Below are 25,919 nucleotides of genomic sequence, written 5' to 3'. Positions count from 1 at the left end.
TCTGATAAGACGCTTTGGAATGTCTCAACCATGTCGTAATTGAAAGGTATAAATCATATTTCGTTTACTGTCATCTTAGCAGCAGTTACTTTTGTGGATCAAAAGATTGGATCCTTCAAAGCTAAAATAGTACTAAGGGGCTGCAGGTATGGGCCTTTCTGCTGCAAATACTATATTTGAAACAAAAACTATATATAGACGTCGCAATGATCATACAAAATTTGTAGTAAAAAATGGTGTACATATTGGAAATAATTTTGTGTACCTTATAATTCAAATTTATTATTAAGACATAATGCTCATATCAATGTTGAATCATGTTCTCAGTCTATGCTCATTTCAAGCTAGACCTTAAAAGGAAATGCATACATACGCTATTTTTACTAAAAAGTGAAAACTTGATGGAAAGTGATACTTTAGTTTCAATCTATTTTGTATTTATTTTCTGATTTGAGTGCAATCTCTTTTGATCTCAATCTGGGAATTAATTGTAAAACCACCTTGATTAAGTTCAATACAGAGTTTCAACAACTCAAAGCAAAAGCCAAAAAAATTTAATATACACTATCAATGTTTGAATTCTTTATCATCAAGTACTCAATTTTGAGGAAGCTAAGTATGACATGTTTATGGGATTAGAATATGAATGAAAAAGATATTGGACCTGGAAGTATCAAGTTTCAGCAATAATGGAGTTTGACTCGCTACATACTTGATATTATCCGAACTTACGTAATTGGCTTTGAATTTGAAGGTCCCCTATAGCTCTCAATCTCTCATATATCAAAATTCAGCTAGCTGCACAATAAAATTCAGCTATCTACAACTCAACTCACCTATAGCTCTCATATATCAAAATCGCCACACAGACGCTCTCTCACAGCATTACCGATCAAGATTCCCACTATTCAAATAAGTTAATTTTCTAACTTGGTTCAATATCTATATGGGGTCCAAAACAAACAGATCCATTGTAATATCGTTTTCACAGATTACTTTCCAACGAATAACATTTTTCCTGACAAAATAAAAACAAAAGGTGAAAAAAAAAATAAAAAAATTACTTTTTAAAAGTTTAGATTACGCAATATGACATAGTGACTCGACACACCTAATAGCAATTGGCAACTGAAAGCACTGAACGACAATCACAAAGCATGAAGCGTGATCATCCCTCATCCAAGGAAAGACGACCAAGCTCCTAACTCCTTTCCTTATTCTTTATTCCTAATAACTCAATCCAATAAAACCCAGATGCCAAATAGAACTCAGAAAGTCAAGAACACAAATCTAATAAAATTGAAACTAAAACACTGATAAAATGCAAATCCTAATCAAATTAAAAGGTAATCCTAACCAACTAAACCCTTTTTGGTTTTGATTGTTTACTAATGTAGCCTAACATTGTTTACTGTGTAGAGGGACTTTGTTCTCTGTCACTTGAAGAAAAAGATGAGAGTACTAATACTGGAGCCTGCGATGAAGGTGAACCCAGCACTAACAACGCATCCGATTTTCAGAATGTCATGGCAGTTTTTGGTAGGCAAAGTATTTTAGAGGTGAAAAGTGTTGAGCATGAGTCTTAATTCAGAAATGTGTTGTTACTTCAAACATAATTAACAGAATAAAGAATGATTAAGAAATAGAAATAAGATGTATTATAGCCTGGAGAATTGAATAGAGTCACATGACAGAAGCAAGTTAGAATTTTTTTTAAACCTGATGAAGAAAGGAAAAATAGCCCAAAATATGAAGAGTCAAATCAATACCAATCAATACATCAATAAATCAACCAAATTCAATAAATCAATACCAACTAATTTGATTGAACATGACAAAGTATATCTATGAAATCAAGCGAGCCACCATCCAATGAAAAATTTCAAGTTACCAAACATCAGAAACAAACCTGCGATCCTCACTGTCGCCAAACCCACCAGATTTCAAGGAAATAGAGATGACTTTGTTTGGGTCAATGATCTCTGTCTAGTCTTCTCCACGTCAGAGTAGGGATATTGAAAGGCTATGGGCCCTCATTTGTGGAAATGCCATGTTTTACAAACTAAGTATACCACCGTCTGCTTAGTGTATCTGGCTCGAAGTAAGTTGCATGATTTTAGCTTTAGAGTTTGAATGTGGGGGAGGCTGAGGGCTTCACAATTTGAAGGTTCTAGCATAGAACCGAGCACAAGAAGAGCAAAATGAATCGTACAAGCATTCACCTATGTACACATCACTGCTCAATCGAGACAGCAGAAGACTGCAGAGGTTAGCAGTCGACTTTTTCAGACAATTAAAGATTAAGCAACAACAGATGACATTGAGGTAGCATATATGTAACTGCTAAAACTCTTCAAAGATGCACAAGTTCAAAGCACAAAATTCTATGATTTGTATTACAAGTACTTGTCCAGCATAATTGGATGACATTGGTGATTTCAAGATAAAGATGTTGGCAGAATTGGTCCTGCAATCTTCTATATATCATTGTGTCCCGCAATCCCCAAGAAGGGTGCATCAAATGAACATGCCACCCGCACTGAACTGAAATAGTACATTGAATTCTTGGCCATTTACCAAATCGAACTGATTGCAGGCTAGTCCCTGAAAGACATGCAATAATATCACAGTTAGGACTCACAATCATATATTAACAGGAAAACACAAAAGATGAAATGTGGTGACCAAAGAATGTATGCAGCTACAACAAATCTCAACAATATATGAAAAACAGGAGGACTTTGTTTCATGAACTATCCTATTATGTAGTAATAATTAATGTCCATGGCACAATGGCATTAATCATTGTCATTATGAATTTGCAAAGCATTTCAAATTTCAATGATATTACTACTCTTGATGGTCTGTAGTTACTGAGCTTGTTGATCGCATCTACTTGCAAGTCTAAAGGCTAGAGGTGGGAAATCCATGTTAGCCTAACGAAGGGTTAAGTCTTGAATTGCAGAAGAAAGAACAGATGCAAAATGGTAGATTTTTTATCTACTCATTACCATATGCTATTTCTAATAAGATCATCTGTCTCCTAATTCCTAAAGTTCTTGAACCTTCAAAAATTCAAAGTGTGACGACTGACAAGTATAACAGATGCAAAATTGTAGACTTTTTTATCTATTCAGTACCATATGCTATTTCTAACAAGATCATCTGGCTCCTAATTCCTAAAGTTCTTGAACCTTCAAAAATTCAAAGTGTGACAACTGACGAGTATACGTAATAACTGATAAAGTAATCTGGGGTTCACATCCAAAACCAATTGGCAATGGATGGAGTGGCCCAAATCCTTATAAACCCATAGGCAAGGTCCCATTTTTCCCATGTGGGATGTATATATTCTCAACACGCCCCCGCACGTGTGGCGAATTTTCAAGCCATACACGTGGACAACTTTTTGGGTGACGTGGAGCCCGTGTGGCCGTTTGACATGCACACGTGGGTAACCCGCTCTGATACCATGATAAAGTAATCTGGGGTTCACATCCAAAACCAATTGGCAATGGATGGAGTGGCCCAAATCCTTATAAACCCATAGGCAAGGTCCCATTTTTCCCATGTGGGATGTATATATTCTCAACACGACAACATATCTACTAACCCAAGAGTCCAATATTTCCAGCATAACTGAAAAGTTCCTTGAAAAATAATCAGAATCAAAAGAACAGAAAGAGTACCACGAAATACTAGAACCTGTCTTCTACTGACATGCTTCTGAAACCATCTAGAAGTTAAGAAGGTGACGTAAATGAAACAGACAATAACTATTAATGAACAGAAAAACTCTACATAAAGAAGAAGAGTGCATGTTTCTCTCTACCAGCAATCTGAACTATAATTTAGGAGAAACATGCTACCAGACAAGAAAGCACAGTATCAAAATAAGTACCAAAAGCAGAATGGTGGTGTACGTGTAAAAATAAATAAATATTAGTATGATTAAAAGTAAAGTGAGATGACTTGACATATGTTACCAACATAACATCTAGTTAAAATCTCACGGCTTAACCAAATCAAATATCTCAAACCACCACAAACAACTGAAAGGCACAAGAGACCGTAACTATAAAGGTTATAGAGACATGACATCATCAGAGCACCACAGTACAAGATCAAGGCAGGAGGAAGAAATTCCTACCATCAATCTCCTCATTACACTAGCATTGTATCCTAAGAGGGCAAATTATTGATTCCAATACCCCACATATATAAGAATTCAATTTCTACCCCATCCTACGTATATTTGTAAAGTAGATGGAGGAAAGGATGTTAGTTCTGGGAGGAAACAACATAGATATATGTGCAAGTCTGGAATCCTAAGGTCACCTCTAACCTAAATGGCAAAATATCCAGAGCTAGCTACTACCTAATCAACCGCGCCTGACACTATTGAAACTATCAGATACTACGCATGAGTATAGCAGACATGAACTACTTCAGCCAAATAAATCAGAAAACCAAATATTGTGCATATGACATAGGTGTAAAGTGATCTAAAGTGTCATGAAATGAAAGATTACTCACCAATATTTAATCAAGCCATCCCAGCCACAAGTTGCGACTTTACTTTGCTCCAAGGGATGCCAAGCTGCCCCAGTGCATACCCCATCATGACATCTGAGAGTTTTGAAGACGTTGCAAGTCTTCCAATCCCAAAACCAGCATCAACCTTCACCATCACCCCAGAAAGCAAACCGTCCATCAGGCGAGAAATTCACTTGGCACGCATACCCCGCAACAACATGTCCTACAAACCTCTATTTCTTATTGAGCTGAAACTTCTCCCTGGTACTGTAAATAAGAATCTGGTTGTCCATACTCTGTGCTCCAAGCCAATTCGAATTGGGGTGCAACGAAATCGATGGCATAGAATGCATGTGAGGCTCACTAATATACTTCATAACCACAGGAATCCCAAACTCCCATACACGAAGAGACTTGTCATCACTGGAAGTCACAAACAATAAGGCTACTGTGCAAATCCAAACTAACAAAAGTAAACACAGCACCTCAAGATCTCAACATGGCACGAGCTCCCTCCTTTGTGCACCGAAAGCAAAATTTAATTCCCACAATTTTGTAAAGGAATAATTTGTAATAATGTACATAACCACTTACAAGGGGAAGAAAAATGAAGGGGGAGTTATGGGGCCTTTGGATGAACCCCATACTCTTAAGAAAAATCACTCCCATTTGCTAAGAACATGCCACCCCAAATTGAACAATCGGAAGGAAAAGATTGCACTGACACGACGTATAGTGAGAGGATGGAAACTTGTGCTTCACCATCTTTACCATCTAGAAAACTGCTCCACTTCATAAACCCTGGGGAAAGTTGTTGATTTGTCCTTCCTCCAAGACATCTTTGTTGTTCATCTTGTAAGCTATCCTTATGCGCATGATGAGACTTTTCTGAAAGGGAAAAAAATGTACATTTCTGTAAGTATCCACTACATCCACCCAAAAATGAGGGAAAAAAAGCTACAGATAGGATTCATCTAAACCCTCAGCCTTCAAGACCGTATAAAGGATCTGAGTCCCAATCCCATGTCATAGGACTTTTGTCATTTGTGTTTTTTTTTTTTTTTTTTGTGAGAACCCCATGTCATAAGTTGAAGGTTACTAGAATTCAAAAATGAGATGTGCGTGTGTGTGTGTAGATGCGTACATTTTATAACGGCGGAGTACCAATTTTGATGGAAGTTGAGGATTTATGTATCAACTTGCTTAATCTTAAAGGTCAAAATGATTAGAAGCCAAATAAGCAAAAAAAGTGCTTTCTCAGACAAGTTCAGAACCTAAACGCAACACATAGACAGAGATTCAGATACCTTTCCATGTTGGCTATCGGTAACTCTCAAAGTTTGTGTGATGGACTCATTACCACTTGCCGGAAGAGTATTGCCGCTGGCTGGCTCTAAGTGCAGTTGCAGGAACTGTAACTCAAAATAAAAAAGTAGTCAGAAGCGCAAGTTCAAAATAAGAACAAATAAACTTAGTGCGTGCGCACTTGCATTTCAACTATAAAACGAAACAAACTTTAAATTGGTCACCAATCATTTTAGAAATACAAGAACACAGCAGTAAAGAAATGTGGGAATCTGTATACGACCACTCAGGTCCTTCCTCACTTTAAATCTCCCATCGCAAGGCATATGTTGCATAAAGTTGACAAAAGACAACTAACTACTTAACTCGCACATTAAGTATACACGACAATGAAATCCCACTGACAGACAAATATAAAAGAAAGAACAGTAAAAAACAGAGATGTTCGTAACCACTTTACCTTTGGAACAGCTGCCTGAAAAATAAAATCTGTATAGATACTAGGTGACAAATTAGTGAATGCAGCCTTGATTATTGTCGTTTGTGGATTTCCAGGCAGCTTGGAGAAGTTAAATTACCCTATCCTTAAATTGCTGCTCTCAAATGCCACTACAGACGGGTAAAGCAGGGCCATTGTTTTCTGGATCACAGAAAAGAGGGCTGTCACTAAATCAACCCTGATCATATATGAATTTTAACTTCTGAGTGTTACTAAAAATTTACCTTGTATTGGTGAGTTGGTGGCAAAGCTGTCCAGCAAATCAATAGCTCCAGCAGAAGTGGGTTGTATGGAGTTCGAAGATGGAGATGACAGTACCTCTAATGGTGAAACAGGTGTTTTGTTATCTTGACCAGAGTTTAACAGATCAGAGATAGCTGAGCTGCTTTGTGTAGGGGTAGCAGTAGACAAGAGATCCATTACAGCATCGGTGCCGTTGTTTGGAGAATGATTTACACCTATAAGAGTTTCACAATTAATATTGGTGGGTTGACTAGAGAAATAATGCAATTACTTTCTTTTCCTTTCCATTCAGGCATATATGCAGTGAAACACACCAAACGAAAGAACAGAGTGCAGTCCATACATTACATTCTACAATAAGTAGATTTCTCTAAGAAATGTCTCTTGTAGCATCTGTAGGTTTGAATTAAATTTAAATAACAAGCATGAACTAGTTACTCCAGCAGTCCAGCCCTAAAGATCTCGGCAACATTATTATATCAACCAAAACTTTCCCAGACAAGAAAATCAAAATTTTGACAAAACTTTAATATGGATCATTTACATGACAAATCAACAAAAACATAATGTTTCATGTGGTAGGTGCTGGTGAAACTAACCCGATTGTTTAGGAGCTCCTGACAAATCAATATCAAGAAGACCATGAAAAGAATCACCACCAGAGGAGATAGGTGCTGGCACATCATCTGAATTTAGATCAAGTAAATCCACACGAGGAGCTGAAGAAGGCTTGGCAACTCCATTTGGTATGTTGATTGAAGCATGAGCAGGAGTTGAACCAGTAAGTAGTTGGTATAGAACCACTCTGCTTTTCCTCCCACTAACAAATCCAAAATTGGCATCCTCTCAACCAGTGTAGATCTTCAAAACCTCATCCAATGTAACAATTTGCTTTCGAATTTGTAGTACAATGCACACACGCACGCATATATATACACATATACATAGTAAGTCAATGAGAGAGAGAGAGAGAGAGAGAGAGAGGGAGAGAGAGAGCATATATATGGATGAACTATATTATTCCAAAGTACACATGCAGTGTAACATCCCGTATTTTCACTTACCCGTTTACTAGTCATTTGGACGGTAAACGACAACTGCTCTTACTTTTTACCCTAATTCGGTATTTTAGTGGCCCTAAAAGTTGACTTTTTGTTCGGGTCAAAATTTGAGAAAATGTTCTTCATGAAAGTTGTAGGGGACGTTAAACCGAGCGCGTGCATATGTGGTACGTAAAAATTGGACTTAGTATGTGAGAGTTATGGCTAAAAATGTAGAATTTACTGTTCATGGTAAGTTATATATATATGGAAATTACTGTTGGTAAATTTCTATTTTTTTTTGGAAACCTACCCAACCGGGTAACTCTCCTTTCTCTCTCTCCCCGACTCTTTCTCCCCTCTCGGCCCGATCTCTTTCCCCTCCGGTTTCTTCCTCCTCCGGCCGACCCAGGACGTAATCCGGCCACCCTCAAGCTCGGTTTCTTCCCCTTGTCACGTCTGTGGAGGTATATTACGGTGATTTGGCCGGAGAAGCTCGATTTGGAGCGGAGGAAGCTACGGTGGCAGTTAGCCATTTTTGCCAATTTCCGGCGATTCAGGCCACCTCCGGTCACCATTTTGCCGTCGAAGGCTCGGTTTTCCACAGAGATCATTTCGCCCCTAGCCTCGAATCAAGATTTGAAGTGTGGAGGCAGAATTGAAAATCTAGGGTTCTTGATTTTCTGGGTTAATTTCGCCGGTTGAATTCGACCATTTACAGGTATAATTTGGGAATGTTGTAGTTGAGAAGTTTAATCAGTGTGTTGAGTAGTTGCTGTATATGAAATTTGGTAGCCGGTGGTGGAGGTTGGTGCCGGCGCGTGGCACCCACGCGCCGCCACTGTAGGTGGCGCGTGAGACTGTGTTTTGGCCAGAATTTGACTTCTGTTGTTGATATAATTAGTCAATTATACTTTTAGTTCCATGATTGCAGTTTTAGGATAAAATTGGAGAAGTGTGATTATGGATTTTGATGTTGATCAATGATGAAATTGTTAATTGAATTACGAGAAATCCATCTGTCGGATTTCCTTGATTCGGCCCTAAAGCCCATACCTTAAGAGAATAATATTAGTGAAGAAGATTGGGAGATTTTGGGCAAATAAAGATGATGTTAGGGTTTGGTTTTAATTAACGTAATTTAGTTTTCCATCCAGTAATTACGGTTTACGGACGTTATATTGTACAGGACGTGAGGAGGATTCCCTCAAGGAGGGTTCGGATCGACGGCAGGCTTAGCCGTACACTGTGAGTGGACTTTTGTTTTAAATAGCGATGCATGCATTTATTTTCTTAAATAATGCTCTAGTGATTATTCATATGACTTTTTGAGGAAATGAATTAATTTTCGGAAATTGATTTCGAATTATATCATGGATTTGCTTTCAATAATGAGTTTCAAAGGTTGGTTTTGATTTATTATATTATTTGATGAATTCCTTATTTCCGAGGTAAATTTCTGGAATTTAGCATATCCCTAATCACCGAGTTAAGCTCCTGGAAGATTTTTAAGATGAGTTTCAATGGAGTTGGATATTCTCAATTGTTTATTGACTTTCAATTTTGGCATCGGGAATGCCTAATTAAGGATTTTGGATTTGGTTGGCTTCTTGGAGATTTTGAGAGATTTTTGGAAATGGGATTTACCTAAACTAAATTCCGGTTTTGGTTACGGATTTGAGAATATCTGGGCGTGTCGCGTGTCGATTTATTCCTATTTCTCACTTATCCATTTTGAGATTGAGAGTAATCTTGGCGTGCGGGGTCACGTCGTTGAATACATGGTTTCTATCTCGTGAGAAATATGGGGAAGCTACATGGATTTACTGGTTTTCGATGATTTTTCCTCACCATACGCGGGTTATGTTATTAGGTCTCCTCCTCACTGACTTTGTGTTGGTGAGTGGCAGTTGAGGTAGCTTGTTCTCCTCCTCACCTACTTTGTGTTGGTGAGTGGCAGTAGAGGTGATTTATTCTCCTCCTCACGTGGGTGGCAGTCGAGGTCATTTGGTCTCCTCCTCGCACAATCTATGTGTGAGTGGAAGTTGAGGTTATTAGTTCTCCTCCTCGCACAATCTATGTGCGAGTGGCAGTTGAGGGTAGGTAGAGCCTGAGAGGCTCCATTTCCCGTATGGTGATATCTCTTCCTTATATCTTACCATTTCTCGACTAGCGGGGCCTAGTCTGATTTCTGTGTAACCAGCGGGGCTGGTTTTATCCTGTTGAGTATCGGAGTTTCGATCTTTCCTCTCGGTTGTTTGTGACTAGCGGGGCTAGTCGGTTTTTCTTGAGCAGGGCTTCTCGTGAATTGTTTTCTGAATCGTTACATGCATAGAGAGTTTTTAAGGAAATATATATAGATGGGAAAGTATAAAATCCACTTGGTTTAAAAATTGTTTATTTTTGTCCACTCACGCTAACGTATTTTATGTACTTTCCCCTGGGCCCTTCTGACAGGACCCGCCCCGGATTTCACGTTGAAATCCGGAGTGACCCTGCGGGGCCCACCTTAGAAGAAATTCTACCCAAAAATTTGGCGGAACTTTCCCTAAAATGGGCTACCCAAACCTGTAGAAAACATTTACACTCCTCAATCAATTCATCCTTATGCTCCTGGAGCCACCCTGCTCCCCAAATCAACATCAGTCTCCAATTCACAAAACACGCATCCCAACTCAAATATCATAAATCTCATAAGTAATCAGAGCAATTCTAACAGAAAGGTATAAGAGGAAAACCTAGTTCAACGACAGATGCGGAAGCCATGCTGTTGACTATGCCTCAACTCCGTGTACGCCCGACCTCAACCAATTCGCCTGCAAACTGGGCATTTGAAACCGAAGGGCCCAGGGGAAAGTACATAAAATACGTTCGCGTGAGTGGACAAAAATAAACAATTTTTAAACCAAGTGGATTTTATACTTTCCCATATATATATTTCCTTAAAAACTCTCGATGCATGAAACGATTCAGAAAACAATTCACGAGAAGCCCTGCTCAAGAAAAACCGATTAGCCCCGCTAGTCACAAACAACCGAGAGGAAAGATCGAAACTCCGATACTCGACAGGATAAAACCAGCCCCGCTGGTTACACGGAAATCAGACTAGGCCCCACTAGTCGAGAAATGCTAAGATATAAGGAAGAGATATCACCATACGGGAAATGGAGCCTCTCAGGCTCTACCTACCCTCAACTTTCACTCACACATAGATTGTGCGAGGAGGAGACCAAATGACCTCGACTGCCACCCACGTGAGGAGGAGAATAAATCACCTCTACTGCCACTCACCAACACAAAGTAGGTGAGGAGGAGAACAAGCTACCTCAACTGCCACTCACCAACACAAAGTCAGTGAGGAGGAGACCTAATAACATAACCCGCGTATGGTGAGGAAAAATCATCGAAAACCAATAAATCCATGTAGCTTCCCCATATTTCTCACGAGATAGAAACCATGTATCCAACGACGTGACCCCGCACGCCAAGATTACTCTAAATCTCAAAATGGATAAGTGAGAAATAGGAATAAATCGACGGCGTGTCCCACACGCCCAGATATTCTCAAATCCGTAACCTAAACCGGAAATTAGAATAGGTAAATCCCATTTCCAAAAATCTCACAAAGTCTCCAAGAAGCCAACCAAATCCAAAATCCTTAATTAGGCATTCCCGATGCCAAAACCGAAAGTCAATAAACAATTGAGAATATCCAATTCCATTGAAACTCATCTTAAAAATCTTCCAGGAGCTTAACTCGGTGATTAGAAATATACTTAATTCCGGAAAATTACCTCGAAAATAAGCAATTTGTCAAATAATATTATAAATCATAATCAACCTTTGAAACTCATTATCGACAGCCAATCCACGAGATAAACCGAGATCGAATTTCCGAAAATCAAATCATTTGCTCAATAAGTAATATGATTAAAACTAGAGCATTATTTAAGAAAATAAATGCATGCATCAATATTTAAAAATAAAAGTCCACTCACAGTACTATTGGGCAACCACGCAAACGAGTTCCTTCATCTAACCGTAGCTCGTGACATTGCCCTGTACACAATTATATTTCCGTAAACGGTAATCCGATAAAATAATTACGAACTTAAACGAAATCCGAAAATCCCTATCTCCAATACTTCTCAAATTCAACCCAAATCTCATCCACAATTCTAATTCCTCAATTTACATATTCCATAATGAAAACGAGGGAAATCCGACGGCGGATTTCCCATAATTCCACCACAAAACTCCAAACTTCGAAAATTCACAAACAATTCCAAACTCCTCCAAAATTCACCAAACTTCATATATAAGCTCTATGATAATTATAGAATTTAACTGGCTAAAAATTGAAATTTATAAACTACCCTAGCCGCCGCTACCGCCGCCCACAGTGGCGGCGCCGCCGCCACCATCTCCGATGGCCACCAAAATTTGACAGTAGCACCTTCTCAACACACTGATTCAACTTCTCAACTACAACATTCCCAAATAAGAATTAAAAATGGCCGAAATCGATCAATGAACATAAACCCAGAAATCCTCAAGAACCCTAGAATTTCAATTCGTCGATTCGGCGTCTACACAACAAATCGTGATACAAGGCCATAGGGGAAATGATCAGTGATGAAAACCGAACCTTCGACGCCGGAATGAGGACCGGAGGTGGCCGGAATCGCCGGAAATCGGCAAAAGCTTCAAACTGCAGCCGGAGGAGTTTTTCCTTCGATCCGTGGTTTTCCGGCCAAATCGTGGAAAACCAAGGTTGCTAGGGTGCTCGGAGGGAGGAGGCGCTCCTCTGGTGACCGGTGGCACGCCGGTTGGTGGCCGGAATCGCCGGAAATCGGAGGGAGAGGGAAAATGGTCGAACCGGAGAAGAGAGAGGTCGGGGGAGAGGAGAGAGAAAGAGCTGGGGTGGGTTTCCGGAAATGGAAACCTACCCGGGGTAAATTTCTATTTTAATCAAAAATTACCATAAACAGTAACTTCACATTTTTGACCATAACTCTCGCATACAAAGTCCGATTTTTACGTACCACATATGCACGCGCTCGGTTTAACGTCCTCTACAACTTCCATGAAGAACATTTTCTCAAATTTTGATCCGAACAAAAAGTCAACTTTTAGGGCCACTAAAAGTACTAAACCGAAAGTAAAAGTGAAAGTAAAGGTCGTTTACCGTCCAAATGACTAGTAAACACGTGGACTTAGGTTCGGGACGTTACAATCTCCCCTCCTTATAACAATTTCGTCCTCGAAATTTCATACTGTTAAAGTAGAGGTAGCACACATGTACTAATCTGCAATGCAACATCCTCAACGAAGGTAGTACTCAGATCATAACAAAGTGGGGATGATATCGCACGATCGATATGCAAGTCTGCTCAACTCATGCAGAAACTAACTTTAGATCTAGTCCAAGAGGTGGCCAAATAAAATAAGGGAATCAACATATAAAAAGGAACAGTCCTCAAGCAGAAATATGACCAGTCACTGTAATCTTGAATACTGCATAAGGAATAATCGTCTCACCCGTCAAGAAAACCAAGATGTGGAAATAACGATATAACCCACAACCAGAATGAACTTCTTTTCATAGTCTCCGAAAAGACTAATCAAAACAATATCTCATCCAATGTTTCCAAAACCTTGAAAATCACATGCATTCCAAAGAGTCTACCAATTACCAATGTCTAAAATCGAAACTGCTCACATTATGTACTACATCTTCCGAAACCTGATGCAAAGCAAAATCCATAAATATTCGCTCGATTCCAGCCCAAATATTCAAATCTAAGAGGAGATACATCACACCAAAGTTGTTCTTAGCTGAGGCTACACTTCTTAGTCATAGGTCAAAAATTTAGTTGAATTCATGTCATTCACGCTGGCCTCTACGCCACAAATGATAATTCTACTTCGTATGCCAATATAATTCTCACCACCGAAAACCATACTTGATTGGAATTCCGATCAAACTCAAATAAAATAGCATCCTTAGATAACTAGAAAAACTCTCTCATAACTGCTCCACCTGTTCCAAGTAGAACATTTCCAACCATCTGTCTGACATCACCTCATAACAATTCGACTACAGGTATGACATTATAGAAAAGTTCTAAATTCAGTATGTGTCAAATCCTCTAATGGACACATACCTCCAATGGACTATGATGCATCCATCAACACAAGAAATTGCTCCTAATCTGATCCAAATCTTGACCAACAGGAAAAGAAATTCAACATTTAAAAAGGAAAAATCCTTGTACATACATGTGCATTTGCAAGCATAATTAGCTATAATGAGCCACGCTCATTGTACCGCCAGGGGTACCAACGCCCACCATATAAGTGACTGGCGTAAAGACAGCTAGCCAGGTTACCGCCTGAGCTCCGGAGCAACCCCAAAGCACCGCCGACGCGCCGCCACGCGCCGTGTCAAGTTAGCATCAGAAGCTACTGAAACTGGGAACTGAAGCACATCAGTCCCACATCGAAAACAAGGAGAAGATCATCCTCTTCCTCACCTATAAAAGGTCCTCTCCTCTCTCCTCATTTATTACGCATTCAATACTTGCTTACTGTTACTTTGTCAACATAAATACATCGACTAACTTAGGCATCGGAGAGCTGAAGACCGCCCAGCGCGGTCTCCCTCTAACGCCCCTTTGTATTTCACTTGACAGGTAACGGGAACTACAACAACACAAGTATCGATCCGCCCATCGGATCAGCGTTAGCTAAAGTCCAGCTACCGCTAGACTTTTAGACATTAACATTGGCGCCGTCTGTGGGAATCCTTGAACAGAAGGTCATCCCATCACAATTACCATGACTAACGGTAGCGGGGGAAATGTCGAAGAGCAGGCAGACCAGTCCGCCGTTCCCCAACCCGCCCACCCAGCGGTATGCATCAACCGCGCACTATTCAACACCCCGGTCAACCCAGGCGGTGAAACAAATCCAAGCAGCAGCCGTCCCCCAGGTCAGGACCTCACCGCCTTGTATGAGCTGGCGCTCGCGGACCTCCACAAAGCAAACAGGGAACGCGAGCAGGAACGCAAGGAGAAGGCGGAAGCCCAACACCAGGTGGCCACACTGATGACACGTTTCGACGAGCTAAGGCGGACGCTGGACGCAAACGCCAACCCCGCACGAAGTGAGCATTCACACAGCACCAGACACAGCCGGCCTACCGCTGGTATAGGACCCATCGTGCAAATGCAGGTACCGCCAAACCCACCTGAGCTGGCGGGAATGGGACCACCCCCTGTCCCACAACTGTTGGAGCAGGAGGCGGAGTCATCGCTGCGCACCCACCGCTCGAGGACTAGAGCAAGGACTGAGGGCAATCTACCCATTCCCGAGCGGGGGTTAGTTCCGCGGAGCGCCCGAACGGGCCCCGCCGGCGACGCAACCACCCAAATTTTGGAGAGGATGCAGCAATTAGAACGGAGACTAATCCTGGCAGAGGCAGGCACCCCGGCGCCAGCCCCAAACCCACTCTTCGCGTCCAGGCCAGGCCCATTCACCGCTACAATTTTGCAAGCCGTCAGACCAGCGTTTGCAAAGACCCCAAAAATGTCACATTATAGCGGTAAGACCGATCCCTTCGTCCACATGGACACGTTCAAGAAAGTCACCAACAACAAGGGATTCGATGACGCCACCATGTGCCACTTGTTCAGCGAAACGCTGGATAGTGAGGCAATGAGTTGGTTTTTCGAGTGTCCGCCAGGGTCCATCGACTCATTCCACGCATTATCTCATGCTTTCCTCTCTCGATTCATCTTATTGTCCGCCGGTCATCACAACACGAGCCAGTTTTTTGGCGTCAGGCAGGGAGGGGACGAATCGTTGAAGGCATTCGTCACAAGATGGCGAGCGGCAGCATCTCAGTGCCGCGATCTCGACAAAACGATGGCTTCGGCGGCTTTCAAGCAGGGACTCCTCAAGGGACCATTCCTCTATCACCTCAACTACAATCATCCCAATGCGGCGTATGATCACCTTATGAGTGAGGCGGTCATTCATGCCCAGGCGGAATTTATCACATATGGAGAAACCCCACCGCCACCAGCAACACCAACAAAGTCATCTCAACCCTCCTCCAGCCATCAGGAGACCGCCAGCAAAGCCCCCACTACACCGCCAGCTGACAAGAAGAGGGAATGGCAGCAGGGCAGTTATCAAAGCAAGAGGCAGAAAGACAACCACTACAAGGGCAACCGCCCATCCCATGGGGACAATCGCAACAGGCAGACGGAATCCTCTCAGCGGTATGCAGTATTCACCGTCCTCACAGCCTCGTACGAGGAAATTTACAATCAATGTAAGGATCAGATACCACCGCCACCCTCACCGAAATTCCCCAAAAAGGGTAAGCCAAAAAACACCGGCATGTGGTGCAAATACCACGAGGACAGCGGTCACAATACCAACAGTTGCAACGCTCTCAAAACGGCCATTGAGACCGTGTACCGTGACGGCAAGATGGATCAGTTTAAGGTGCGCCAACCGCCACCTGTGATTGCCAACATTGAGCCACTGGGCCGCATCAACACCATCGATGGCGGGGCTCCAATCACCAACATGTCTCACAGGGCAAGAAAGCGGTATGCACGCGCAAGTCACCCAAAGGAAGTCTGCAACATCCACTACGAGAGATCTGCCAAACTCCCAAAGTCTGGTTGGGAGCCCATCACCTTCTCAGAGGAGGAGGAGCGCGGAGTACATCTACCCCATGACGACCCATTTCTGATCGATGCCATTCTCGACAGATGGTCAGTGGGAAGAATCCTGGTGGACAGCGGATCTGCTGTCAATGTCATATTCAGCGGTTGTTACAACAACCTTAAGCGGAACAAGAAACTACTACAAGACCATGAGCCATTGCTTAGCTTCTCCGGCGATATCACTCAACCGCTAGGTTCTGATTACATGCGGTTAACCGTTGGTTCCAGTCCATGTATGGCACAGGTGCATACTGAATTTATAGTTGTGGATTGTTTCAGTTCGTATAATGCCATCATAGGACGGCCGGCACTCAACAAGCTCAAATGCATCATCGCCGGATACATGCTTCTCATGAAGTTCCCCACACCCAACAGCACGGGCTGTGTCAAGGGAAGTCAGCAATTAGCACGAGAGTGCTACTCAACCACCATTGCGCGGTCAACCCGCCGCCACGAAATCCTAACGGTAGGAAATCAGGCACCGCCACCAGATATCTTCGAGGATCCTAGGGATGAGGAGGAGAAATATGTAAGGAAGGAACCGGTCAATCCGGAAACATCGTTGAAGGTCATCAGCATCTCTGACGAGCACCCAGAGCGGACAGTCCGCATAGGAGCTCAGCTAGACCCAGAGGTGGCCGCAGAACTCACTCAATTCCTGCGGGACAACGCCGCCGTTTTCGCATGGTCATATGCGGACATGCCAGGTATCTCTCCTGAAATCATCACACACAAACTAACCATCAAGCCATCCTTCCATCCCATCAAGCAGAGGCGAAGGGCCTTCGACGAGGAGAAATACCGCGCCATAGGAGAAGAGGTCGCCAAACTCCAGGGCATTGGATTCATCCGCCAGGTAGTCTATCCCCAGTGGATCTCCAACCTGGTCATGGTCAAGAAGCCTAGCGGCAAGTGGCGGATGTGTGTCGACTTCAAAAATCTCAACAATGCATGTCCAAAGGACAGTTTCCCTCTGCCACGCATTGACCAGCTGGTCGACGCGACCGCCGGGCATGAACTCCTCAGCATGATGGACGCCTTCTCCGGCTACAATCAGATCAAGATGCATCCCAGCGATCAGGAGTGTACCACCTTCACCACCGACAAAGGGCTGTACTGCTACAATGTCATGCCTTTCGGTCTGAAGAACGCCGGTGCAACTTATCAGCGGCTGATGAATGCTATGTTCGCTGAACATTTGGGCAAGATAATCGAGGTCTACGTGGACGACATGTTAGTCAAAAGTATAAAAGCCAGCGGACATGTGGCAAATCTCAAGATCATAGTTACCATCCTCCTGGCCTATGGCATGCGCCTCAACCCAGAAAAATGCTTCTTTGGCGTCACCGCCAGCAAATTTCTGGGTTATATTGTCAGTGAACGAGGAATCGAGGCTAACCCGGACAAGGTACATGCCATACTCGACCTGGCGGACCCTGAGTATAAGATACACGTCCAGTGCCTCCAGGGCAAGTTAACCGCCCTTTCTCGATTCATCTCCAGGCTCTCTGACAGGTGTGCCCCATTTTTCAAGCTCCTCAAAACGACTCACAAGAAAGTCATCAACTGGAACCCAGAGTGTCAGACGGCGTTTCAGGGCTTGAAGGATTACCTAGCGGCAGTCCCACTACTCTCTATCCCTGTGCAAGGAGAGACACTGTTCATATACCTAGCGGTATCGGTATCAGCGGTGAGTTGCGCCATTGTCCGGCGGGAGGGACAGGACGAGCTCCCAGTTTTCTACGCCGGCAGAGGCATGAACGGGGCAGAAACAAGGTATCCACCCTTAGAACAGCTAGCTCTTGCACTCATCGTTGCCGCCAGACGCCTCCGCCAGTATTTTCAAGCGCACACAATCCACGTGCTGACCAATCAACCACTAAGACAGGTGATGCAGAACCCTGAACATTCAGGGCGCCTCAGCAAGTGGGCCATCGAGCTCAGCGAATTTGACATAGATTACAAGCCAAGAACCGCCATGAAGGGCCAGGCGGTAGCGGACTTCATCGCCGAGCTCACTGAGCGTCAGCCCAACCCCAGCACGGAGAATGAGCCCGGGACGGAAATGGTCACCGCTAAGGAGCCAGCTCCCCTACAATCAGATTGGAACCTGCATGTGGACGGCTCCGCCAGCGCCAAGGCCAGCGGCGCCGGAGTCATCCTCACAGGACCTGGGGGGCTGAATGTGGAATACGCGCTAAAATTCAACTTCAAAGCCTCCAACAATATGGCGGAGTACGAAGCACTCATTGCCGGCTTACTCCTCGCCATCGATTCAGGGGCTGACAGTGTCAACATCTTCAGTGATTCCCAGTTGGTCGTTAACCAGGTCAATGACAGCTTCCAGGCCAAGGACCAACAGTTAGCGGCATACTTGGGGTACGTTAAGACACTCCTCAAGAAATTCAAATTTCATAACATCACACAAATCCCCAGGGAAAAGAACGCCAAGGCTGATTCACTGGCAAGACTGGCAACCGCCCAGCCACATCAGAGTCCAGCGGACACAAGAGTGGAGTGTCTTGACAAGCCAAGTATCACAAAAACCCTGGCGGAGATCTTCAACATTGAGGTCAATACCAGCTGGATGGACGAAGTCATTGAGTACAAGCGCAACGGCACATTGCCAGAAGACAAAGTTAAGGCGCGACAACTCCAGCGGAGGGCAACCCGCTACAACATCCAGAACGGCAAGCTGTACCGCCAGGGATTCACCCATCCCAACCTCCGCTGCCTAACCCCAGAGGAGGGAAAGGTCGTTCTGGCAGCAATTCATAGCGGAGAATGCGGAAACCACTCAGGCGCCAGATCCTTAGCCAATCGCACAATGCGACAAGGCTATTTTTGGCCTACTCTCGGCGACGATGCCCGCCAGGTATCAAGATCATGCCACAAGTGCCAACAATTTGCTAACATCCCGCATGCACCGGTGGAACCACTATCGGTCATCGTCGCTCCATGGATCCACTCAACTTGGGGCCTGGATCTGATGGGAAAATTTCAAACCGCCAAGGGCCAGTTCAAGTACATCATAGTGGCTATCGACTACGACAGCAAGTGGATAGAGGCGGAACCACTAACAGCAATAACTACCGCCAAGGTAATTCACTTCCTCTGGAAGAACATCTACTGCCGTTACGGTGTCCCACACACGATAATCACCGACAATGGCACACAATTCAACAACAAGGAGCTCATCTCTTTCACCGCCAACTTGGGTACTAAGATGAGTTTTGCATCTGTCGCCCACCCCCAGACCAACGGTCAGGTCGAAGCAGCAAACAAGATAATCAAAAAGCTGCTGAAGAAAAAACTCGACAAAGCAAAGGGTCTATGGGCGGAGAAACTCCCGGAAGTTCTATGGGCCATCAGAACAACCCCAACTTCCGCAACTGGTGAAACTCCTTTTTGCATGATGTTCGGAACGGAGGCTGTCCTGCCTATTGAGGTCTCTCAACCTACCGCCAGAGTCGAGGGCTACCGCCCAGAGACCAACACTGACGGCATCAACCTGGACAAGGACCTCCTGGAGGAAAAGCGACACAAGGCCCACCTATGCAACCTGCAAAACAAGCAGCGGGTATCGCGTTTCTACAACGCCAGAGTCAAGGCCCGGAACCTCCAACTGGGGGACTGGGTAATGAAGGAAGTCATTCCACCGCCAACAAAGCTTCGCCCAACTTGGGAAGGTCCATACAAAATTGTGGAAGTCGTTAGCCCAGGCACCTTCTACTTAATGGACAAGGATGGCGTCACAACGACCCACCCTTGGAATACCGAACACCTTCGGTATTATTACAAATAGTCATGCCGCTACCCAAGAGCATCTTGACTTAGCTAAATTTTTGTTCAATATTTAGCTAAGGGAAGCTACCCAACGGGTACTACCCCTCTTTTGTAAACGCTGATCAGTCAGCTATCAATGAAACGAGGAATTATTCAAACCATTGTTACCAAGTCTAGCACTGAGGGCAACTGGCAACGCCAGGAATCGTCAGCGGACCACGTCCGCTACGTGGTGCACTTGGACCAATTTTAATTCCTTTAATGTTTCATTGCTTGGCAAAAGAAAAATCTCTACGTCAAAACTCTAGCGGTACAAACACATCATGACAAACGTCAAACTCTGAAATTTCATTTCAGGGCTGGGACTCCGCACCCAAAGTAGTTCATTATTACAAAGTGTCAAAAAAAAAAAAATATGGAAGTCTCAGCTAGCTTCAGCGGTTGTCTTCAGCTTCTACGGCTTCAACAGGCGGCGGCACGACCGATCGGCTCGCCTGATCGGACCCTCGAGCTGTCGGACTGGGAGTCTCTATAGTACCATCCGCCCGGGTGTGTGCCTCCAGAAATCCGGCACGTGACACCTCCGACGGGGTCTGCTGGGGAGTCTGCCGGGACCTTTCCGGCGGATGGGAGCCACTTTCCCCGCTGCCCGAATGAGTACCCGCCGCAGGGTCAGGCATGACTTCTGTCTCCGGCGGGACACTCTCGACCACCGGCACGTCGGGCTGTGACGCCTTTGCAAAGTCAATGGCGCCCTTCCGCATCAACATGTCTATATTGGCCCGGGCCCCAGACTTCGCCGCTTCGGTCAATGTCTTTTTATACTCCGCCGACAGCTTGAACGCTTCAACGGCGGCGGCCGCAGAGGAACTCTGTTCATTTTTCAGGCGGTTAACCTCCCCGTCCAGCCGCTGCACCTCATCCAGTCTGGCGGCAGACTCCCACTGCACAATAATGAGCTTCTTATCTTTAGCGGCTATCCGCTCCTGCAGTAGCGCGATCTCCTGCTCCAACTTGGAGACGCGCTCATTCCTCTCCAGATCCCGCCGGATGGCCGCATTAAGCTTGCCACGAGCGTCCGCATAATCACACTCCGCCTTGACCAGTCCCCGCTCGACCTCCGCCAGTCTCTCCTTGGCCTCCGCCAACTCCCTCTAGAGACCTCCGATTTCTCCCCTGAGCTCTTCCTCAATCCGGGGCTGCTTAGACGCCGCCTCGAACATACCATGTAATCCCGCAGATATTTGACCAAACGCCGAGCTGAAGGGCGATTGGTCAATTGTCGTCGGGCGCGATAGGCCCGCCAGACCCCCGAACCCCAGCCGCTCGCACAAATGGAAAAGGAACGCCCGCTCCCCTTCTGTCATGAATGGCGCATACTCGGCGAAGGAGTCCAGATCACTGACGGCTGCCGCCTCTCCCTCCGCCACTGCAACCTTCGACGCAGCTTGCCGGGCCTTCTTTTGTTGGCGGACTCCGATCACCACCCCTTCTTCCTCTTCCTCGACGGGGGAGTCAGGCTGCCGGCGTTTTTTCTCCAGCGCCCTTTGTGTCCCAGCAGCGGTCCTCGTCACCCGCACCGGCGGCTCACCCCTGGACTCGGTGGCAGTCTCCGTCGGCTGCACCGTCTTCTTTGAGGACCGCGTCGGGTGGTAGGCATCCGCTCCCGCGGCCCGGTAGCAACAATCCCCCTATCCCCGCCGCCCGCTTGAGTATCCGCCTGTACTACCGGCAGACCATCCTCACCCAGATGGGAGTGGTGCGGCATCGGCAGCTCCACCGCAACCTCGGACTGGCTCAGCACCAGCGTCTCCGGGTTCACCACCGTCTGCTGGGCCGCCAGCCCCTCGGCATACATAGCCTCCAGAAAATTTTCTATCTCGGCACGATCCATTGCTTTTTCGAAAGCGTCGCGACTAGATTTGTTACCGGGCGGGGTTTCTGCAAAGAAAAACACAAACACCCGTCAGTCCGGATCACTTACAAAAAAAAGAGAGGTGTGGCGGAAATGTTCTCACCAATAGAACGAGTTAGCCGCAGGTCGACCAGCAATTCCCAACCGGTCAGAAGACGGAAGTCAAGCAAGTTGCGGTTCCGCCAGCAGCCACGGATCCTCGCCACGCGACACTCCTCTTCGCGCGTCAAAATGTACCTCAGTCCCGCTGCACAAACACAATAATCATTAACAAAAGGCGCAGGTTTGTAAAAGTTTGAACCCGCCAGTTATTTTTAGCGGAAACCAGTTGCCAACCTCGGATGGGCTGGAATTCCGACTTAGTCTTAAACGTCGGCCCCTCCACATTCGACCTGGTGTGGTATTCCCAGCCATCTGTGGCGACGCAGAAGGTCCCCCGCCAGTAGGACATTGAGTCCCTTAGATTCTCAATCAACTTGGGCGCTCCCTGGCGGCGGCTCAGGTTCACACACCCTCTGCAACCTCGGCGCTTCACATACACTAGCTCGTAGAAATGAAGCACTTCCGCCACGGTAGACCCCTCGCACCCCGACAAGCGCCACAAGGAGTTCATCGCAACATCAACCGCCACATGTTGGGACAGATCTGACCAAAGGCAAGGCCAAACTCGCACACAAGAATTTGGAGATTGGGCACCAGCGGGAATGTCACTCCTTGGCGGAATATGGCCTCGTGCACGGCAGCACATCCCGCTGAGAGCATCGAGGCCTTCTCATCCGCTGTCGGCGGGCGCAGCTTCACCGAGCCCGGCAACCGGAACGTCCGCTTCATCCGGTTAACAGCGGCGGCATCCATCCGCCCACCTGCCTCGTCGACGGCGGTGCCGTCTGAGAGGTACCACGCCGACTCGACATTTTGGCCCGGCACTTCCCCTTCGCCAGCGGAGCCGCTAGCAGCACTATTGCTCGCCAAGCGCTCGTCGCGCCTAGCAACCTCACCCGCCCTAGAGCTCTCTGGACGCGAACCACGACCCATAGCTACTTCCCAGGGGATGGTCTGAAGTGGCTCAACTTCAAGCGGTTCTGGCAGTGAGGTTCCTGCATGGGCAGACGGACGCAACGAGTCAATAAAAGTCATATCCGCCACGCTGAACGACACGTCAGACCCGGAATCCTCACTGCTCGAAATCTCTATGACGTTGGCCATCCCAAACCCTAAAACCCACATCAGTTAGCACAAATACAGATCTAACCTACTCTCACATCAGATATAGCCAAAGATATCAAGAACAATTACCCACAAAAATACTAAAACAAAAACAACCACACACTCAACCCAGATTGGACCGTCTAGCAAAACCCAAAACCCCAACTTTCTGTCAAACACCGTAACCTCCCTCAAATCTCTCCCTACACCCTCCGAGAATAACACAGAAGCAATATCATACCATTAACAGAAATACCAAAACCCAGAAACCACCATTGCAGATTCAATGAAACAGGAAAAGGATCCGAAATACCAACCTCACGTCGAAGACTTTGGAGTGCAGCTCGTCTTCACTGACAGATTTCGTCCTCTCCAGTCCGACTACTCCACGCAAACCCGGGGATCTCCTTCGCAATTCGCAGACGAACAAGGCTCGAAGGAGGCAACTCAGATTTGAAGATTTTCCAGAAGTGTCGAAACTCGCTCAGTTCCCCCCTTTTTATGTCAACATCAAGTAATCCTGAGCCGTCCGCTACAAAACGACATCACGTAGCAACCGTACACGTGTCCCACGTCTTCACTAACTCCCTGGATTAGCCGAGGCGTCGCCTCGGTTACGAAATCCATCATTACTCACATTAATGACGAGAAGACGGCTAGGCTTAGCAGACAAACCTCCACACGCTAACCCTCTAGGAGTTGGCCACGTGTCAACCGTCGTCTTCTTCAGCTTCCAAGGGAAGTCACCACTTGAGAAGAAACCCCAAGTGACGGAGTCTCCGCTGAGCGGAACCCCGCCAGCGGATCTTCACTTGTCATTCAAGTAACGGATTCTCCGCTGAGCGGAACCCCGCCAGCGGACCTTCACTTGCCATTCTCCAAGTGACGGAGTCTCCGCTGAGCGAAACCCCGCCAGCGGACCTTCACTTGCCATTCTCCAAGTGACGGAGTCTCCGCTGAGCGAAACCCCGCCAGCGGACCTTCACTTGCCATTCTCCAAGTGACGGAGTCTCCGCTGAGCGAAACCCCGCCAGCGGACCTTCACCTGCCATTCTCCAAGTGACGGAGTCTCCGCTGAGCGAAACCCCGCCAGAGGATTTTCTCACTTGTCATCTCAGGTGACACTCCACTGAGCGACACCCCGCCAGCGGAACTTTTCTTGTCACCATCGAAGTCTCCACCGGAACTTCCCTCGTCATTCGGTAAACGGGGCGTCCTCCGCTACACAGCACACCGCTAACGGACCCCCTTTCTCATCTGACAAGCTGCGTACTTTATTCAGCGCAATACCGCTCAATAAAATACCACCAAGCACGTCTACTTGACGCTGCTTCCTGCTACATCTAGCAGGGGGACTTCCGCCAGCGGCGGATCCCGAGGCCACGCCTCTCTGACAACGCCGCCACGCGGAGTTACGGTCAGAATGTCCCTACGGGACACGGGGACTAGTCAACAGTCTACGACAGCCCTGATCAGGTACGTTGACCCCCGTCACTTGGGTGCTAAGATTGGGCTCGCAACCCAACACCCTCTGCTCCGTGCAGCGCTGCTCCATGCAGCTCCCCCTCAACAAACAATAATAACGACCATCCGGAGGTCCATCTTAGCCGGGGAGTGGGGACTCCCTGGGGGGCCTAGAAGGGGCCCACCCGAAAGGGCACAAAGCGTTTGCTCAGTAAATCCATGGTTGACGACGCACTGACGCTAATTATGCTTCTGCAAAGTCTAGCGGGAGAAACGATTCAAACCGCCGATCAACTCCCCAACCAAGATTGCCCTCCTTGACTGGGGATTTGGGGGACTTGTACATACATGTGCATTTGCAAGCATAATTAGCTATAATGAGCCACGCTCATTGTACCGCCAGGGGTACCAACGCCCACCATATAAGTGACTGGCGTAAAGACAGCTAGCCAGGTTACCGCCTGAGCTCCGGAGCAACCCCAAAGCACCGCCGACGCGCCGCCACGCGCCGTGTCAAGTTAGCATCAGAAGCTACTGAAACTGGGAACTGAAGCACATCAGTCCCACATCGAAAACAAGGAGAAGATCATCCTCTTCCTCACCTATAAAAGGTCCTCTCCTCTCTCCTCATTTATTACGCATTCAATACTTGCTTACTGTTACTTTGTCAACATAAATACATCGACTAACTTAGGCATCGGAGAGCTGAAGACCGCCCAGCGCGGTCTCCCTCTAACGCCCCTTTGTATTTCACTTGACAGGTAACGGGAACTACAACAACACAAGTATCGATCCGCCCATCGGATCAGCGTTAGCTAAAGTCCAGCTACCGCTAGACTTTTAGACATTAACAATCCTCAAGCTGGAATCTAGTCAGAGGTAACAATCCCAACAAAATTCACAGCATCCCTTGTTAACTCAACAGTTTTAAAGTATAGATATGCCCTCAAGCATTACCAAAAACTCTTAGCCATTGCTAAACAAAAATTCGTAAAAACTCTTTTGCTCAAAACAACCTAGAGAGAAAGTCGAATAAGAGCCCAAATAGAAAAACTCAAAGTCACTTAATTAAACAAATAACACTTTGTGTACCACAGAAACGGAGTCTACTTCCCAAGATAGGAAAATATGATATCGAAGAGGTTCATTATCTGATGTTACAAGAATCAATGGAAATCAGT

The 25,919-nt window shown here is 45.8% G+C and overlaps 1 pseudogene; it reads right to left on the bottom strand.

Annotated features, from left to right (window-relative positions):
• Positions 1-2,394: 2,394 nt before the first annotated feature.
• LOC112199098 overlaps positions 2,395-25,919 on the bottom strand; it is a 32,619-nt pseudogene continuing 9,094 nt past the window's right edge.

Source organism: Rosa chinensis, chromosome 4, assembly GCF_002994745.2.
Source record: "Rosa chinensis cultivar Old Blush chromosome 4, RchiOBHm-V2, whole genome shotgun sequence".
NCBI lineage: Eukaryota > Viridiplantae > Streptophyta > Magnoliopsida > Rosales > Rosaceae > Rosa > Rosa chinensis.
Note: the sequence above shows the minus strand (reverse complement) of the source record. Positions and strands in the feature narration are given on the sequence as shown.